The following is a 16,447-nucleotide window of genomic DNA, read 5'->3' as shown; positions in this document are numbered from 1 at the left end:
GGCAGGCCCTTCCTTTTACTAAAAACTGCCTGCCCTTTCCCATCTCCCTCTCATCCATTTAACTTCCTGTTTTAGATAACTGTCATCCTTTTGAATAAGTAACTGTGTTGATTACTAACGTGCCTTACTTTCCTTTCTTCTATTATAAGTAAAATAACAATGGTGGTCTAACAGACCTCCTAAACTATCCACTCTAGAGCATGTTAAATCACCAATTCATCCAAAAACTAATGACGTAAATGTAATATTATATCTTCAACGTAAATGTAAATGTAAACTAATGACACTACAAGTGATTTTGAAACTAAGACATTGAAGCAGTCTGTTAGGAAGGGTGATGGAACCAGCAAGAGTGGGGGGAGTTCTTTAAAACAATCAGAGGTCAAGAGAAAGAAGGGATCAGCTAAATCTATTTCTGGAAAAAACGTGAAAAGATTGTCAGGTGATGATGATAAAAAGGAAACCACACCTGTGCTGAAACCAGCCTCCAAAAATTGGAAGTAAATCAAAGGATCAAGGCACTCTTGAAATTGGAAGTAAACTTGGTAGCACAGGGAATACGTGGGGTTCGGCTTACAGGGATTTTTCTTAATGATTGTTGGAAGAACAAAGAGATTGTGAGGAGATTTAAGGGTAACGACACAAATGCAGAATGTTAAATCCAAAAAGGCAAAATGGCCAATTGAATATTTAAGGAAGTTTGATCTGCCTGCTAGCTGTTTTCTTTCTTCTTTATGGAAATGCTGCAGAAAGAGTACAACGATGAAATAGTGCATATTGTGTTTCTCTTTACAAAGTAACCAATGACTTACAAGAAAGACACCATACAACAAATGACCATTGGAAAACAATATACATATGAAAAACTAAAAAATTTGCAGAAATTGAAAATGAAACTGGAAGTAGAAAAGAAATGGAAGAAAAATACCCTAAAAGTTGCAAGTGCAATAGGATCATAACAGATTGGTATCATCACGAACAGATCGAACAAACTCCAAAACAGATTTTGCAGTGGGCGTCCAACTAAAATAAACAGCATCCATGCTCGCCAAAACGTTCCTAAGAAGTGACACCATTTCACAACAAGTAGCCAATGACTTAAAAGAAAGCTATTGCACAACAAGTGACCATTAGAAAATAATATACAGAAGAAAGAATATAAAGATAAGCAGAAATTGGAAGAAGAAAAGAAATGGAAGAAAAATACCCCAAAACTTCAAAATGCAGTATGATCATAACAAATTTGTATCATCATGGACAGATCGAACAAACTCCAAAACAGATTTTGCAGCAGGCTTCCAACTCAAATAAACAGCCTCCATGCTCCCCAAAACGTTCCTAAGAAAGGATTCAGCTCCCTACCAATAAATTTTAAAGTATATGTAAATTTTAGATATTAAGTAAAAAAGAGAATATGTAAGTTGAATTTTAATCGGTAAGAATATGGATGTCTAGAAACAAATTTTTAATTTTTTAAAAGTTGATTGATAATTATTTGATTTCTTTAAATTCAACAACAACATAAAATTCGATAAGAGAAGGTTGTCACATGCTTGAGTATGTGTTGAATCAAATATGGACTCTCGGGCAAGGGTGTATCTTGGCCATATAATTTCGGGCAAGGGTGTAAAGGTTGATCCCGAGAAAATTAGATCTATCAAAGAATGGCCCGTGCCCACTAATGTCCGTGAAGTTCGTGGGTTTCTTGGGTTGACAGGATATTATCGAAGATTTGTAATGAATTATGGAAGTGTGGCTGCTCCTTTGACTCAACTATTGAAGAAAGGAGCATATGAATGGACTGTTGCAGCTGCTGAAGCTTTTGAGAATTTAAAGATGGCTACGATGACTCTCCCAAACTTAGCACTGCCAAATTTTTCCTTACCATTTGAAATAGAGACCGATGCTTCTGGATACGGGGTAGGTGCTGTCTTAATTCAAAATCATCGGCCAATTGCTTATTTTGAGCCAGACATTAGCTATGAGGGATCGTGCTAAACCAGTTTATGAACGGGAATTAATGGCTGTAGTTTTGGCTGTGCAACGCTGTAGACCTTATCTTTTGGGCAAGAGGTTTGTAGTGAAAACTGATCAACGATCATTGAAACTTTTATTGGAACAAAGGGTTATCCAACCTCAACATCAGAGGTGGATTGCTAAGCTTCTTGGCTACAATTTTGATGTCGTGTATAAACCGGGACTAGAAAACAAAGCAGCAGATGCCTTGTCTCGTGTCCCTCCTACTGCCCAACTTAATCAACTTACTGTTAAGATCAGTTAAATTGGCAGTCCCCAACACTGAAGTTGACCCTAAATTAGTCCCAGAAATTAATGGGATGGATCTGAATTTCTTGTTCAATGATGAAGATATTCTCCCTATTAAAATTCCCCTGGATTTGCCTAAAGATTTAGTGTCTATAGTCGGTGATTGTGGAATCATTTTGGCTTAAATTAGATGTGCAACTGCCTTTTCCTCCTCCCAGTCATTATTAAGGTTGTCTTCTGGAACACTAAGGGTTTGAACGACTCCTCTAAACGTGCAGCACTTAAAAAATTCATCAACAATTGTAGTCATGATTCAAGAATCTAAGAAGGACACCTTGAACTCGGCTTTTATAAAATCACTGTGGAGTTCTAAGGATATTGGCTGGGATTATGTGGCTTCTGTTGGATCTTCTTGGGGAATTCTTACCATGTGGGACAGCAGTAAAATATCTGTAACAGAGGTCATTAAAAGACGCCTCTCTTAGTCAATCAAATGCCTCACTTTGTGCAAAAAGGTTTGTTGGATCACAAATGTCTATGGCCCTTGTGGTTGCAGAGAAAGGAAATTGGTTTGGCCCGAATTGTCTTCCTTGGCTGATTGTTCGGCCGTGGCCTGGTGCATAGGTGGGGATTTTAATATCACTCGTTGGGCCCGGGAAAGATTTCCTTTTGGCAGAAGTACTAGAGGAATGTCATTATTCAATAAGTTTATTCACATGGTTTCTCTCATGGAAATTCCATTGCAAAATGGAAGGTTCACTTGGTCTAGAGACGGTAATTCTCCTTGAAGATCATTATTAGACAGATTCTTCATAAATCAGATGTGGGATGTTTGTTTTGAAAATTCTCGGGTTTCTCAAAAAGCACGCATCTTCTCGGATCACTTTCCTTTATTCTTGGAGGCTGGTTCTTTTCTTTGGGGTCCCTCTCCTTTTCGGTTTTGTAACAGCTGGTTGGTGTCCAGTGATTCTAATCAGATTATTGTTGAAACAGTGAGCAACTCTAACTTCCAGGGATGGGCTGGTTTCATTCTTCATGAGCAGTTGAGATCAGCTAAATTGGCAGTAAAAGCTTGGAATATTGCTGCGCAAGCTAAGGTAAAAAAAAAACAGAGAAATCCTTGATGTCAAAATTAGAAAAATATGATTCTGTGGCTGAGTTGATTGGATTAAATCAAGAAGAGTTGAATTCTAGAGCTGCTTTGCAAGCGGAATTACTTAGTATTTATCAAAATGAAGAGCGTAATTTTATTCAGAAGAGTAAACTCAATTGGCTTTCTTTGGGTGATGAGAATACGGGCTTCTTCCACCGCTTTCTAAATGCGAAAAAAAGAAGGAACCTCATAACTGAATTAAAAAATGATGATGGGGTTGTCTCGACTTCATTCCGCGACATTGAAAGGCTTGTGCTGGAATTTTTTGAGTCACTTTATACCAGAATTCCGGGGGACAGATTCATCCCTATTAACAGTAATTGGTCTTGTGTTTCCTCAATTCAGAATGAGGCTCTTGTTACCCAATTTTCAGTGGAGGAGATCTTTAAGGCATTAAAGGCACTTGGCAACAATAAAGCTCCGAGCCCGGATGGCTTCACAGTGAAGTTCCTAATCACCCAATGGTCTATTTTCAAGGATATCTTCAAATCACTAATGTCTGATTTCCACAGAAATGGAAGATTAGATGCTTGCATCCAAGAAAACTTCATTTGTTTAGTGCAGAAAAAAGAGAATGTGACTTTAGTCAAGGATTTCCGTCCAATCAGCCTTACTACGTTAGCATACAAGGTTGTTGCAAAGGTTTTATCTGAACGTCTAAAACAAGTTATGGATGCAATTATAAGCCCCACTCAAAGCGCCTTTATTGAAGGTAGGCAAATTCTTGACCCAATATTAATTGCTAACGAGGCCGTGGAAGATTATAGGGCAAAACGGAAAAAAGGATGAATTTTAAAACTTGACTTGGAAAAAACCTTCGATAGGGTGAATTGGAACTTTTTAGACAAAAATTTATCTTTGAAAAAGTTTAGTTCAAAATGGATATCATGGATAATGGGCTGCCTAAAAAATCCAAAGTATTCAGTCTTCATCAATGGTAAGCCTAGAGGCCGGATAACAGCATCTAGAGGTATCCGCCAAGGGGACCCCCTCTCCCCTTTTTATTCCTCCTAGTAAGTGAGGTTTTAGGAGAAATCATAAACAAGCTTCATATTAACAGCCAGTTTGAAGGTTTCCTTGTTGGCAAAGACTTGATCCACCTCCCTTTGCTTCAATTTGTCGATGATACTCTTCTCTTTTTATTCCAGCTTCCGATTATATATTTAGGTCTCCCTTTGGGAGGCTACCCTCGACAAAAGTCTTTTTGGCAACCAGTCATTGATCGAATTCACAAGAAACTTGAAAGGTGGAAAAGATATAACATCTCTAGAGGCGGAAGACAAACCTTATGCAACTCAGTTCTGGTTAGCCTTCCTACATACTACCTACTTTATTTTCTGTACCTGAAAATGTGGCTGCCTCTTTGTTAAAGTGAGTTTTTGGAGTGAAGGAAAAGGTCTGCAATACTCCTTGAAAGACAGGGGAAGCAGAAGTTTGGTGTTCTATATTCTGGTTTGCTTATTAGTATTTTGTTGTTCGGAATTTTGGATTAGGAGGTTTTCTTTGTTTGATGTTTGTGAATTATATGTAACGTGACTCCTTTTCTGAGGTTCACGGTTTGCTTATGTTGTAAGTTGTGTTTGAATTGTCAATATAATAGAAACACTACATCAGTGTTCTATCATGATGTCATCCTTGGAATGCAATGGCTGCACACGTTGGGGTAACTGAAGTGGATTGGCGGAAACTCACTTTAACTTTCATACAAAATGAAAAGAATGTTGTTATAAGGGGTGACCCGAGTTTGACAAAGACTAGAGTGAGTCTGTAACACATGATGGAGACATGGACACCATCTGATTACGGTTTCTTGACCAAATGTTGAGCTATGGAGGGAGGAATGACATTTACCGAACTATATGGAAGGAAAGATGGGAAGTGCTTGTTAGTTGGAAAGGAATACCACCTCATGAGGCTACATGGGAGAATTGTGATGATGTTACACAAAAGCTTCCTCATTTCCCACCTTGTGAACAAGGTGTCTTTGGAGAGGGAGAGTAATGATAGACCACCAATTGCAATACAATATAGCAGAAGAAAGACAAGTGGAATTGCACGTGCACAGGTGATGGAATTGGAGGAAGTGGAAACCACCTTAGTGGGGACAACAGTTAGTTACAGGGGGAGGTTAAAAGGGAGAGATGGAAGGAAAGATGGGGGTTGGTTAATCAGTTTCTGGAAGTGGAGGGGCTGTATTTTCTGGAGAGCAGAATTACAGAAGTTGTTCAGTTACTTTAATCTTAGAAAGTGTTTTCCATTATCGTAAACTACTTTTGATGTTTGAATGTTTTATTTTGTACTTGGTTATTGTCTGTAATAGTACTTATTTGTTCTGTGTTTTCAAGACTGGTTTGAGTATTGTATTCTGTAATAGTTTGGTTGCATAATGAACAAATAAGAACCATTACTTGGTGTTCTATCAGCTTCTCAATCAAGCATTCACATCTCAATAAGGTATCATACATGCAATCAAACAATCACAACATACATACCATTTACTCAAAACGACCTAAAACATGCTCAAAACGTGTCTAAGTTTCACTTGAACTTTCAAAACGACCTAAAACAGCTTACGTGTAGGTTCGTAACTCATAACCTACGAAAAAAGTTCAAACATTGTGAAAAAAGCACTACAAGACCCAAAATGGCAACCAAGTGTGTAAGTGCAACAAACTTAATTCAAACCAACCTAAAACGTGCTCAAAACGTGTCTAGGTATTACTTGAGTTTTCAAAACGACCTAGCAAATCCTAAGTGTAAGTTCGTAACTCATAATCTACCAAAAAGGTTGAAAAAAGCATTTCAAGACCAAAAATGACAACCATGTGTGTAAGTGCAACAAACTCAATCTAACCTAAAATGTATTCAAAACGTGTGTAAGTATCACTTGAATTTTCAAAACGACCAAGCAATGCTTAAGTGTAAGTTTGTAACTCACAACCTACCAAAATTTCAAAATGTGTGAAAAAAGTACTTCAAGACCCAACATGTCAATCAAATGTGTTTTAAACTTAGTTTCAAACCAACCTAAAACGAGTTCAAAACGTGTCTAAGTTTCACTTGAACTTTCAAAACGACCTAAAACAGCTTACTTGTAGATTCATAACTCATAACTTACGAAAAAAGTTCAAATAGTGTGAAAAAAGCACTACAAGACCCTAAATGGCAACCAAGTGTGTAAGTGCAACAAACTTAGTTTCAAACCAACCTAAAACGTGCTCAAAACGTGTCTAGGTATTACTTGAGTTTTCAAAACGACCTAGCAAATCCTAAGTGTAAGTTCGTAACTCATAATCTACCAAAAAGGTTGAAAAAAGCATTTCAAGACCAAAAATGACAACCAAGTGCAACAAACTCAATCTAACCTAAAATGTATTCAAAACATGTTGAGCCAACAAAGATACACACCAGCAAACTTTTGAACATAGGACCCTCCTAAACTACTCACTTTTGAACATAGGACTTCCTCAACTATCTACTCACTTCTGAACATACAACCTTGATAGAACACTTATGTACTGTTTCTATTATATTGATATTTGAGACTTAAAGTTGCAATAGAAAGAAAATTACAGAGAAATTACAAACAACAAGCAAAGAAACCCTCCTAATCCAAAACAGAAATAAACACAATTCAAAATACTACAATTAAAACCAGAACAATTCTGGCAGGCCCTTCCTTTTACTAAAAACTGCCTGCCCTTTCCCATCTCCCTCTCATCCATTTAACTTCCTGTTTTAGATAACTGTCATCCTTTTGAATAAGTAACTGTGTTGATTACTAACGTGCCTTACTTTCCTTTCTTCTATTATAAGTAAAATAACAATGGTGGTCTAACAGACCTCCTAAACTATCCACTCTAGAGCATGTTAAATCACCAATTCATCCAAAAACTAATGACGTAAATGTAATATTATATCTTCAACGTAAATGTAAATGTAAACTAATGACACTACAAGTGATTTTGAAACTAAGACATTGAAGCAGTCTGTTAGGAAGGGTGATGGAACCAGCAAGAGTGGGGGGAGTTCTTTAAAACAATCAGAGGTCAAGAGAAAGAAGGGATCAGCTAAATCTATTTCTGGAAAAAACGTGAAAAGATTGTCAGGTGATGATGATAAAAAGGAAACCACACCTGTGCTGAAACCAGCCTCCAAAAATTGGAAGTAAATCAAAGGATCAAGGCACTCTTGAAATTGGAAGTAAACTTGGTAGCACAGGTCCAAAAATCGCTGGCAAGTCGAAGAATGATGATGCCGAATCCAACAAGACTAGCAAATCTAAGGACGATGAGACATCCACACCTGCCGCTGTTGCAAAGTCCAACAAGCAAGATGTATCGAAGACGGGGAAGTCCAAACAAGAAACCCCAAAAACTCCTGTTTCAAAAGGCAAGTCTACCAAAACAGGCGATAAGTCTAATAATACCAATCTCTCCACCAAGGTTAAGTTCACATCTTCAAAAGCAAAAGAAAAAGAAAGTGGAGATGTGAAGCATTCATCAACTTCTGGGAAAACAATGGAGAACCCAAAGGGAAAGTCACTAAATTCATCCAATGATCAGGGCAGTGAATCCAAGTCAGGAAAGAAAAGAAGAAGAGAGTCAAAAGGTTGATAACCACGTCTATTCCAAAAAGGTTGGAGTTGTCTATTCTTGGCTCAGTTTGCACCACATATTTGCAAATTCTACTATGAGTAGTTCTTGGCAAACTTGATCTCTGGATCTGATGATGTCTCTCATTGGCACATTTTCGAGATTGTCGTATATTCTTAGTTAGGTAGGTTAGCAGCAATTATAGGAGTGTGGCAGTTCTCTTTGTAGTTGTTTGGCGCTATTCATGTCATCTGTGGGAGGTAAATGACCAATAAAAAATAATACGCAATAAAAAATAATCAGAAAGAAAACAATATGCATTTTTGTTTTCAAATTCTTGGTGAAATCACAATTCAGAAATGAAATTTGGTTCATTCTCCACGATAATATGGTGACCTAAATAACATAAGTTTCAGAGTCATGGGAGATTAAAAGCCTTGCTAATTGCTCAAACTCTGAATGCAAAGGCTTTTCCCATGTGAAGGAACCCAGAGAACCAGCCAAAGCAGCATGCTTCTTCCCAATGCAAGAACATTCAGTGTATCTTCTGATTATGTACTGAATGCAGTAGGAAAAATGATATGAAGTTGTAATTCAAGCTAAGGTTTTGTTGCATAAACCAAAAACTTAAATGGATAAAACACAAAATGCATCCTATTCCCACCTTATGCCTACTACATCGCTAACAATACACTTACTGCAGCACCAAGATACAGCTTGTAGCCAAATTTCAGAAGGAAAAAATATATTCAGATTTCTGCATATCGAGAATTCGGTGAAACGCACCTGAGTTTATTTACTCAACTAATCCACAACAATTTGTGATATGAACACTCTTGGCAGAGGTCCATTGACCCCATCACCATCGGCAGCAGCATTAGAAATGAGCTGTTTCCACCAACATATTACTACATTGAACCAAGCAAGGAAGGACCAAAAACAGTGTAAATGGGACGTATGGTTACTCCATTTTCCCTGTTGTTGGGTCCAAAACTACCCATAGCTCATTCCATTTCCTCAACTGCAAACATTGTAATAGAGAAAATCAGATTTGCTACAATGAAGGCTCATTGCCATAAAAAATGCTGTCTAAGAACAGAAACGCAGAAAATAGAAGGCTGATCAAATGTGACCACAATTCTGCATATGCGCACTACAAAACAGTCTGAGAATACTATCACATCGACGGCCATATTCATAAACACAAATATGCCGACAGTTAGATCACGAACATGGGCATTTCTCACATTTCTAATCTCCTTGAAATCACAAATCCCGACGTCCTAATCTTAATAAGTACTTCTAGGTGATTTAATTAAGTCTTCAAATATCACTAAAACAGTCAGAACGATTTAAATGGAAGACCTAAAGGCAGCGCAATTAAGCAGTAACCATCAATTCAAAACAAAAGGAAAGACAGAAAGAGTTGCAATGCGTTAGTTTACTGTTTCAGATCGCTTTAGAAGGGGACCCTGCAACAATGGTGGCCTAACAGCCTCCTAAACTATCCACTCTAGACCATGTTAAATCACCAATTCATCCAAAAACTTACGAGGTAAATGTAATATTATATCTTCAACTTAAATATGCTTTTGACCATAACCAGTGGGTTTGCTGAAATTGAATGATCAATCCATAAAATAAAAATGAAGTTGGAAGTAGAAGAAATGGGAGGAAGAAAAATACCCCAAAAGTTCTAAAAGCGATATGATCTCAACAAATTGTATCATGATGAACAGATCGAACAAGCCCCAAAACAGATTTTGCAGTGGGATTTCGACTCGGATAAACTGACTCCATGCTCACCAAAACATTCCTAATAAAGGATTCAGCTTGCTATCAACATGCATCACAACCCATAACGTTAAATTCTTCAAAACCAATGCAATTAAATCAAAGCAGAAAAAAGCAGAACAAGAAGTCAAACCAACGATAACAAAAGAATAAACCTTAACCGTTGATCCTTGCAGTCCATTGGGAGGTTCAGCACCGGGGACATGATTGACAACAATCGATTCCCAGCTGCAGGTTTCGGTATCGACAAAGAATTTCCAAGGAAATGAAAATTTTGGAAATGGGTAGTCAAGAAAAATAAGGTTGAGAGGATTTTGTGTGGAGAGTGGGAAAAATTCCGGCCGGTGGGGAGAAAAGGGAAGACATGGGGTTCGGTTTACAGGGATTTTTCTTAATGATTGTTGGAAGAACAAAGAGGTTGTGAGGAGATTTAAGGGCAACCAAAAGAATGGCAGAATGTTTGATCTGGCTTGCTTCTTTATGGAAATGTCGTAGAAACAGTAGAACGATGACATAGTTCCCTTTGTTTTCCTATTCACCAAATAACCAATGACTTAAAAGAAAGACATTGCACCACATATGAGCATTAGAAAACAATATACATAAGAAAGAATAAAAAATATGCAGAAATTAAAAATGAAATTGGAAGTAGAAAAAAAAATGGAACGAAGAACAATACCCCAAAATTTCCAAATGCATTATGATCATAAAAAATTTGTATCAACATGAACTGATCGAATAAGCTCCAAAATGGACATTGCAGTGGGATTCCGACTCAGATAGGCAGTGTACAGTCTTGCCAAAACGTTCCTAAGAAAGGATCATCAAAACCCATAACTTTAAATTCTTCAAAAATAATGGAATTAAGTCAAGGCAGTACACAATACAAAACAAAAACTCTAACCAACGATAAGAAAGAAATAAACCTTCACCCGTGATCCTTGCAGTCCATTCGGGGGTTCAGCACTGGACTTGATCGAGAACAATCAGTTCCAAGATGCAGGTTTCGGCATAGACGATGATTTTCCAAAAAGCGAAATGAATTTTTTGGAAATGGGTTGTAAAGAAAAATAAGGTTTGAAAGATTTTGTTTCGAGAGTGGGCAAAATTCTGGCCAGCGTGGAGAAAAGGAAAGACATGGGGCTCCGATTCTAGGGATCTTTCTCAATGATTGTTGGAAGAACAAAGAGTTTGTGAGGAGATTTAAGGGCAACGACAAGAATGGCACAATGTTAAATCCCAAAAGACTAAATGGCCAATTGAATGTTTAAGCAAATTGATATGCCTGTTAGGTGTTTTCTTGCCTCTTTACAAAAATGGGGTAGAAAGAGTAGAACGATAACATAGTTCACTTTGTTCTTCTCTGTACAAAGTAGCCAATGACTTAAAAGAAAGGCACTGCACAACAAGTGACCATTAAAAAATAATATACATACGAAAGAATAAAAAATAAGCAGAAATTGGAAGTAGAAAAGAAATGGAAGAAAAATACCCAAAACTTCAAAATGCAATATGATCATAACAAATTTGTATCATCATGGACAGATCGAACAAACTCCAAAACAGATTTTGCAGTGGGCTTCCGACTCAAATAAACAGCCTCCATGCTCCCCAAAACTTTCCTAAGAAGTGACACCATTTCACAACAAGTAGCCAATGACTTAAAAGAAAGATATTGCACAACAAGTGACCATTAGAAAATAATAAACAGAAGAAAGAATAAAAAGATAAGCGGAAATTGGAAGAAGAAAAGAAATGGAAGAAAAATACCCCAAAACTTCAAAATGCAGTATGATCATAACAAATTTGTATCATCATGGACAAATCGAACAAACTCCAAAACAGATTTTGCAGCGGGCTTCCGACTCAAATAAACAGCCTCCATGCTCCCCAAAACGTTCCTAAGAAAGGATTCAGCTCCCTACCAACCAACATGCATCACATCCCATAACTTTCATTTCTTCATAAACAATGTAACTAACTCAAGGTAAAAAAAAAAAACAGAACAAGAACACTAACCAACTTCTAAGGAATCAGCTCCCTGCCAACATGCATCACATCCCATAACTTTAATTTCTTCAAATACAAAGGATTTAACTTAAAGTAAAAAAAAAAAACAGAACACGAACTCTAACCAACAAAAATAGAAAAACCAACCTTAACCCTTGATCCTTGCAGTCCATCGAGAGGTTCAGCACTGGACATGATCGAGAACATTCGGTTCCCAGCCACAGGTTTGGCCATCGACAAAGATTTTCAGAGGGAAATGAAATTTTTGGAAATGGGTAGTGAACAAAAATAAGGCTGAAATGATTTTGTTTGGAGAGTGGGGAAAATTCTGGCGAGTGAGGAGAAAAGGGAATACATGGGGTTCGGTTTACAGGAATTTTTCTTAACGATTGTTGGAAGAACAAAGAGATGTGAGGAGATTTAAGGGTAACGACACAAATGCAGAATGTTAAATCCAAAATGGCGAAATGGCCAATTGAATGTTTAAGGAAGTTTGATCTGCCTGCTAGCTGTTTTCTTGCTATTTTATGGAAATGTTGCAGAAAGAGTAGAACGATGACATAGTGCATAATGTGTTTCTCTTTACAAAGTAACCAATGACTTACAAGAAAGACACCACACAACAAATGACCATTGGAAAACAATATACATATGAAAAACTAAAAAATTTGCAGAAATTGAAATTGAAATTGGAAGTAGAAAAGAAATGGAAGAAAAATACCCTAAAAGTTGCAAGTGCAATAGGATCATAACCAATTAGTATCACCATCAATAGATCGAACAAGCTCCAAAATGGATTTTACAGTGTGATTCTGACTAACATAAGCAGCCTCCAGGACTGGGAAATCGTTTCTAAGAAAGGATCATCACAACCCATAACTTTAAATTATTCAAAAACAATGCAATGAAATCAAAACAGAAAAAAACAGAACAATAACTAAAAAATAAACCTTAACCCTTGATCCTTGATCCTTGCAGTGGATTGGAAGGTTCGGCACTCGACAAGATCGAGAACAATGGATTCCTAGCAGCAGGTTTCGGCATCGACAAAGGATTTCAGAGGGAAATGATAATTTTGGAAATGGGTGGTGAAGAAAAATAAGGTTGAAACGATTTTGTTTGGGGAGTGGGAAAAATTGTGGCCGATGGGGAGAAAAGGGAAGACATGGGGTTCGGTTTACAGGGATTTAACAAAGAGATTGTGAGGAGATTTAAGAGCAACGACAAGAATGGCAGAATGTTAAAACCCAAAAGACTAAATGGCCAATTGAATGTTTAAGCAGATTGATCTGCCTGTTAGTTGTTTTCTTGCTTCTTTACGGCAATGGGGTAGAAAGAGTAGAAAGATAACATAGTTCACTTTGTTCTTCTCTTTATAAAGTAGCCAATCACTTAAAAGAAAGACATTGCACAACAAGTGACCATTAGAAAATAATATACAGAAGAAAGAATAAAAAGATAAGCAGAAATTGGAAGAAGAAAAGAAATGGAAGAAAAATACCCCAAAACTTCAAAATGCAATATGATCATAACAAATTTGTATCATCATGGACAGATCGAACAAACTCCAAAACAGATTTTGCAGCAGGCTTCCAACTCAAATAAACATCCTCCATGCTCCCCAAAACGTTCCTAAGAAAGGATTCAGCTCCCTACCAACCAACATGCATCACATCCCATAACTTTCATTTCTTCAAAAACAATGTAACTAGCTCAAGGTAAAAAAAAAAAAAAACAGAAAAAGAACACTAACCAACTTTTAAGGAATCAGCTCCCTGCCAACATGCATCACATCCCATAACTTTAATTTCTTCAAATACAAAGGATTTAACTCAAAGTAAAAAAAAAAAAAACAGAACACGAACTCTAACCAACAAAAATAGAAAAACCAACCTTAACCCTTGATCCTTGCAGTCCATCGGGAGGTTCAGCACTGGACATGATCGAGAACATTCGGTTCCCAGCCACACCTAAACAGTGCGTTAAATGGCTAGCTTGGGTTGAATTGAGCTATAATACAACAGTCCGTACAGCCATATTGATGACCCCCTTCGAGGCCCTCTATGGGCGACCACCCCCCTCTATATTACCGTATGTGAAGGGCTCGAGTCGGGTGAATGAAGTAGACCATTTGATGAAAGAAAGAGATGAAATTTTGGGTGTTTTGAAGGCCAATTTACTGAAAGCACAGCAGCGAATGGTCAAATATGCTAATGCTAAAAGACAGGAGGTTCTGTTTAAGGTTCATGATTGGGTTTATGTGAAGTTACGCCCTTACCAACAGTCCTCTCTCAGCCGTTTTAAGCACCCCAAATTGGCCCCAAGATTCATTGGTCCATTTATGATCGTGGCACGAATTGGTTTCGTTGCATACCGTTTGGCCTTTCCCAAGGAATCGCTTATACACCCATCTTTCATGTTTCTGTTCTTCGCAAGGTCGTGAGTTCAAACAGGCCATTATTCCCAATTCCAAAAGATTTGGCTGCTGATTTGTCTATGCAAGTGTCTCCGGTAGAAGTATTGGGAGTTCGCAAAACAATAGAAAAGGAGGACAACTTAGAAGTTTTGATCCGTTGGAGTGAGGGGACACTTGAAAGTGCAACATGGGAACAAGCTGCTCTTATTCAACAACAGTTTCCTGAATTCCACCTTGAGGACAAGGTGGCTCTTTGGGGGGCGGATAATGATAGACCTCCCATAGTAAACGTGTATTCCCGTAGAGACAAGAATAGGAAGAAGAAAGAATGATTGAGAGTTAGTTGGTATTTTTCTATTTGTGTGGGCCCTTAGGAATGTGTTTGTTAGAGTGGGGCCAAGTATTTTGTTATTTCTCTGAGCAATTACTTAAGTGTCTTGAGTGGGAGGGTATGGGTATCTTTTTGGACATATGATGGAATTAAAGAGCTCACCTGTCTTAAAATAACGATCAGGCATCTGATGTCCTTTAACGATAGTGGCTTCTCCTGCTCATAAAACTCCTCATTGTCAATTATTATGAGCATGTGCCTGATTGATAAGGAAAGAAGTGATCAGGACATGCCGAATCTTATAACATACCATATAATTATATAACATCAGATGAGGAATTAAAGCGAAATTCAAAAGTAGAGGAACAGGAATAAAGAAGATAATCTTACTTGTACACAGGACAAAAAACAGCCAAAGGTAATAGCCAACCAGGTGCATCTCCTGATAAATATGCCAATTTCTCTGAAAAGGATGACCATTTTTTATTCTCGTGGCACTTTTTAATAAAACTCCAGAGTACTGGAACTAACTCCATTCTGTATGCTAGAATAGTCATAATTTTTTATGTCCCACACCAAGTTGTACTTAAAAAGATCTTTTCAAAAAAAATCTATAGAGTTTTTTTTCTTTTTTAAATGAAGTACATGCATGTTATGTTTCTCGTTATTGAGAAAACATGACCTTTAAACCATTACTAACGCCATTATATCCAAACAGCAAGGTACACAAACCTAGTAGAGGATGACACATGCAACTTTGTCCATTGGGTAGAGAGAGGTGTGAAATGTGAATGTCCGCCACAGTAAAGGAAGAGTAAGAATTTGAGAGGAGAAACTCCAATTGGGATCAACACGTGGGCAACAACATGGCTTCTTACCAACATGAGAACTCAAAAGAGACAGCAGATGTTCTAGAGAAGCCAATGAACTCTTGGAATGTGAATCTGCACTTTCCTGCAATAGTTTGAGTGTGAATTAGTTCTCTGAAAACACCTGCAGAGGATAATCCACGGTAAAACAGAATGTCAATAAAAAAAACCACTTGCAAGTAGAAGAAAAAGGAAGTACATTTATACCTTCCCTGTCAAAGTGATATCCCTAATCAACGCATATGCATTTCTTTCCAGGAAGTAACCAACAATTTTACAAACCCATGGGAGTTCAGGTTGTAATAAGAAAATAATTGTGTCTAACAATAGAGTTGCAGGTGTGTTAAAGTTCACAGGTGCAGCCAAAAGTTGATTCCTCAATTGGTTTCTATCAAGAACAACATCAAGTAAGAATAATTCAGAGGAAAAATAAAGACAACTTATCATATATATAAATAAAATTAGTCTGAATTCGTTAGCTGAAGGTAAAAAAACCTTTATGTCAATTATATATATCTGAACAAAATCTAAGAAATATATCACTTTTCAACAAAAGAAATATATCATATACAATTAAAGGATCATAGCATAGAAAGCCAACAAAATCAACAATGATAGATCAAACATCTGTTTTTCCATTCAAAACGTTAAAAAGGACAAGTTTTTAATAAGGAATGTTGAAATGGAAAAAACTAATTACCTATTATGGTGTACAGTCTGGATGCAAGCATATGCAAATTTCTTAACTCTCTAATCCACTAAGGCCTTGTTAAGTACATAATCCTTGCTAGCGAAAATGCTCAACATATCCCCTATATATGTAAGAGAGAGAAAGGTAAGAAATTACTAACACTAAGAGATATGTGCTACCAATTAGAACACTTTAAGATGATATTATCAATTAGAAAACCAAGCATAAAGCAACATAAGGGAAAATAACAAACAAGGGCACCACAGTGGTTCAGAAACCAATCAATATTTTCATTTGTCACTTTTATAATAATTTCCCAAGGG

General features: G+C 37.2%; 1 pseudogene; it reads left to right on the top strand.

Moving 5' to 3' along the window:
- LOC116405844 overlaps window positions 1-16,447 on the top strand; it is a 133,422-nt pseudogene that overhangs the window by 80,755 nt on the left and 36,220 nt on the right.

The sequence above is a fragment of the Cucumis sativus genome, unplaced genomic scaffold (assembly GCF_000004075.3).
Source record: "Cucumis sativus cultivar 9930 unplaced genomic scaffold, Cucumber_9930_V3 scaffold38, whole genome shotgun sequence".
Classification (NCBI taxonomy): domain Eukaryota; kingdom Viridiplantae; phylum Streptophyta; class Magnoliopsida; order Cucurbitales; family Cucurbitaceae; genus Cucumis; species Cucumis sativus.
Note: the sequence above shows the minus strand (reverse complement) of the source record. Positions and strands in the feature narration are given on the sequence as shown.